Source organism: Alosa pseudoharengus, unplaced genomic scaffold, assembly GCF_046254945.1.
Source record: "Alosa pseudoharengus isolate Yale_2024_CS ecotype anadromous, Long Island Sound unplaced genomic scaffold, YU_APseudo_1.1 YU_APseudo_1.1_scf_6, whole genome shotgun sequence".
Lineage (NCBI taxonomy): Eukaryota > Metazoa > Chordata > Actinopteri > Clupeiformes > Clupeidae > Alosa > Alosa pseudoharengus.
The window spans coordinates 13,186,974-13,191,528 of NW_027468848.1; the positions used below are offsets into that span (position 1 = coordinate 13,186,974).

Here is a 4,555-nt window from a genome sequence, read left to right on the forward strand (position 1 = left end):
TGAGATAAATAAGCCTTTTATGTGAGTTGAAGAAATGGCACACATTTTACTTGGATACAGGAAAATGGTAGTGAAAATGTGTGTTAGTCCTAGGCCAACTTGAACAAATCTTTTGAAAAGCCACATTGAAGGTTGCTACGTTTTCCTGTCAGTAGATGGTGCTATAGGATGATCTCATATTGATGATGACCTATGACGATGACAGGTAGGCAAGACAAACTTTTTGACACTGAAGGCGGAAGTTTTTGGTTTCAATTTCACTCCAAGCATTTGAAGCATTTGAAGGCAAGTCTTCGGAAACACTCAAAATGTCGGTAGCCTATGTCGGTAAATTATTCAATTCCGTTTTTGGACGCTCGATTCACACAACTTCAGAAATGTAAGGCATATTTAATGTTTTCTAACGCTTTTCCATTGGATTGGCTATTTCGATCGCGCACTGTTTTGTTTTTATATACAGTAGTAGGCTATATGCTTTTTTTTAATTGTAACAGGCCTCGGCAAAGTTAGGCCTACCTGTTGTTGCAAGACTAGACGTAACTGTAGTTAAAAACCTTAACCTATTTGGGACACAGCCGTTCAATAAAAGTTGACTAGAAAAGGTTTAATGAAATAATTCATAGGCTAGGCTACTCACTTCAGGTCCAGTTTCCAAATCATAAGTAGGCTAGGCTATAGCCTATAACCTAGCTTGATCCATTTCCTTTTTCAGTGATTATTATAACATATCTTGTACTGTAAGCTCATCATGTAGGCCTAAGTGTTGTAAATTGTTGCTAATGACTCTATACACGATTTGATTGGCCTGATAGAAGTTTAATTTTCCGAGCTCACAAGCCAGTGGAGAGTTGCTAGACTAGCCCTGGCAGCTGCCGCTAGGGTGCATCTAGATTTCTAGACTAGCCTACTCATGGTCCTCTTGAGAAGGTTTGGTCCAGGCTCTGCTAGTCTACATTCGACTTGGCTGTAACGTTGGGACGAGTAGCCCACTTTCAGAGGGCCAGCAATAGCCGAAATATATAGCATAGCCTAGGGCCTAGACTGATAACAATCTTTTCTATGATTAATGTCTATGAGAAACTTTATGCCAACAGCAATTTATTTCTCTCCTTATCTCATTACTGCAGATAATTAGGCCTAAGCATCCATTTAAAACTTAGTCTAAAGGTTTTCATTAAATGAATTCAGGATAGGTTACAGGTTTTAGTTTGATTTGAATGCCCTCAACAGTCTGTTAAGTGTTCTTTGTAAGCACATTGCATTGATTATGAAAGGGGGAGGCAGATGCTTTTGCCCACACTAATGAAAGTATGTTTTTTATTAAATGAAATTGTATACTCATAATTTGATGACATGGTAGTGTGTAAAGACTTCATTTTGCTCTTAGTTTACGCCAATTTCTCAGAGAGAGAGAAACCATTAAACAGTTTGCTTGCAACATTGCTTGCAATCAGTGTCTGTGTAGTACAAATAAGCATTAATATAGTAATAATAATAACAAAATGGTATTGTATGAGCGTTATCATAATGGAGAAATGATCATTTGGCAGTGTGCAAAAGGGATGCAATTATATTGGATTATTGTGGACGTTCGATATCTCAATATTTTAAAGCTCATTTTGGCCGATGCCGATACTGATATACAAACATGTTTATATTTCCTTTAAGGGTCTGCACTCAAATGAACCTGTTACTATTATTGTGATGGCCTAGTTGATCCATAAAGAGGCAACACCTCCATTCTTATCCGTTTCCTACACTCGTACTTAAGATTAGGGGCCCTATCATGACATTCTAAAGTGCATCGTCACTTGTCAAAAGTCTATTCAAATTTAGTAGGATGTCCAGTTCACATTGGGAGGGGTTTCGTTATCAAACGTGAAGCGCATGGCGCAACAAGGTGTTCCTAGGTTTTTTAATCAGTCATATGGGTGTGTTTGGGGCGTAGTAACATAATTTTAAACCAATGAGAATGACACCGGTCATTCCCTTTAACGGCGCAAAGCGCGATATGTCAAATAAATGCATCGGTATTTTGGCATTCAACGGCGCATTTGAAGGAGGCTGCTTGCGAGACCATATGGAATAGTCATTCTTAAACCATGCTTTACTAAAACCTAGCATAGCCTTCACGCATTTCCACTCGTCTATTATTTGAACTCATTGGCAAAGTGAAACTAACTTCACCAAGGAGTCAGTCAACGACAAGACAGTTGCAGTTACTTTCACTATTGACTGACAATGGGTTACCACCGAAAACATAGGCTGGAAAAAGCAACACTTACCCTAATATTGCTCAAATGACTGAATAAATCAACATTTATCCTGCAGAGGAGTTGCTTATATCTTGTGACAGTGCGTCTTCAGCTGTGCTCCATACGTGTCTCTCGCCTCTCCCCTAATCACTTTTAACCGTCATTACCAATTTGTAAATGATGGTGAATAACTACTCATCATGAGATGTACAGTATTTCGTAATATCTTTATTCTAATTATGACCGCCGTGCAGCGAAGCGGCGGTCATATAGGTTTAGTCAGTTTTTTTTTTCGTTTTTTTTCTTTTTCGCATGCCCAAATTTCCGTCAATGATTCCTGGGACACTGAAAGACCGGGGTACACAAAACTTGGTGGGCATGTAACCCCACATGGATAGCATGGAAACGTCATTTTTCGTTTTGATCTGTAGCCCCCCCGCTGGACTGGACCCCCCGAAAGGAGGGTAGGGCAGACACAGTTCTGTGTGAATATCTTGAGAATTGTAGGGACTAGGATGACCATTTTTTTCAGTATGTTTGCCTCCAGGGGTCATGTTAACACATTTCATGTGCACACATGTGCACAAACAGATACACACACACACATACATTCACAGTAATCATACGTATGACACATACTCACACAGTAGACATATGTACGCTTGCATGCACAGGCACATACGCAGGCACACACACAAGCACACACACACACACACACACACACACACACACACACACACACACACACCCACATACATAACATAAACATGTACATGCACACATGCACACAATTCAAGAATTTCTCAGAATTATGAACAGGCAAGATGAAGGTGCGGTTGTATAAAATGAATTTTACATGTGAAATCTATGAACTAATCATGTTTTGGTACTTGTTGTCTAGCAGATATCAGTGAGAATTGAGTGTGGATAATGCAATTTAGTGAGACAGTTAGAATCATATAGGCCTTTCAGCGTGATTTATTTTTGTGGAAAAAATGTGCTGGACTGGGCGGCGGTCATATTTTGTACCGCTCTGCGGTACATCTAGTTATGTTTCCCATTGTAATCGTGCAATTTGTAATGCTTTGCATGGACGTGCGCTGGTGTGCGTTCATGAATGATAGAAGGATGCGTGCACCTGCCAATGGTCACCTGCATGGTCAGAGTTGTTCATATGCTATTTTAAGAGCGCATGTCAACAAGCTGTCCCAAGTAACCATTACACAGTACAACTACAGTACTGTCATCACTTGCAAGCAGTGCCAATGTAGTACAAATATACATGCATATAATATCAGTATGATAGTATGAGCATTATCACAAGGAGAAACCTAACATACCATGGATTAGGAGTTGATAAATTGAATTAGTTTCAATTAGTTTGATTAGTTTTATCAGAAGGAGCAGTAATGTGTTTGTTAACATTACCTGATTTTGTCAGGTTGACCTTGTAACATTGTTTTGTAACATGTTGACATGCGCTCTTAAAATAGCATATGAACAACTCTGACCAGGTTTAGGTGGTGTACGATAGCGATTTTTAGACAACGCGCCAGGCCCCTCCCTAGGTTGTTAATTGCCACACCCCTGGGCGCAATGTTTACAAAATAAATGTGCAAAATACCGAATTAAACTTTGCGCGGGTGGAAAACGAACTTTACGCCATGCGCTGGTGCCCAAAATACAGCCCTAAGTTCTTTATAGTAAGGAAATCATTGCAACTTGTTGTAGTAGACAAAATATGCAGGTTGCTATATGACTTTTTCAAATAAAAATGTAGATCTCATCATATTTGAGCAGATTATGATGAGATCTACGTGCTGCTAGTATGATGCTTCCTCTGATACCCAAGTACGTTGTGCCTATTATAGCTTTGCTGATTTATCTACCAGGAATATCTGCAGAAGTGTTTGTATTTGCCTTTGCTGATAATACAGTTCTTAAGCTGTTATCTGCCAATACCAATATCGCACCGATAACATTGTGCATCCCTAATGCAAGGATTCTCTGTTTTGCTTTTGGCAACTGTGTCCATCAATTCCCAAGTAACCATTACACAGTACAACTACAGTACTGTCATCACTTGCAAGCAGTGCCAATGTAGTACAAATATACATGCATATAATATCAGTATGATAGTATGAGCATTATCACAAGGAGAAACCTAACATACCATGGATTAGGAGTTAATAAATTGAATTAGTTTGATTAGTTTTATCAGAAGGAGCAGTAATGTGTTTGTTAACATTACCTGATTTTGTCAGGTTGACCTTGTAACATTGTTTTGTTCCTCTAGAACA

General features: G+C 39.1%; 1 protein-coding gene across 1 annotated transcript in view; it reads left to right on the forward strand.

Annotated features, from left to right (window-relative positions):
- Positions 1-279: 279 nt before the first annotated feature.
- Positions 280-4,555, forward strand: part of LOC143106561 (uncharacterized) — a 64,840-nt gene continuing 60,564 nt past the window's right edge. Inside the window, exons 1-2 of the mRNA XM_076270891.1 lie at positions 280-379; positions 4,552-4,555. The exon at positions 4,552-4,555 is cut by the window's right edge and continues 65 nt beyond it. The gene's annotated coding sequence lies outside the window, so the exon portion shown is untranslated. The remainder of the gene's footprint in view (positions 380-4,551) is intronic.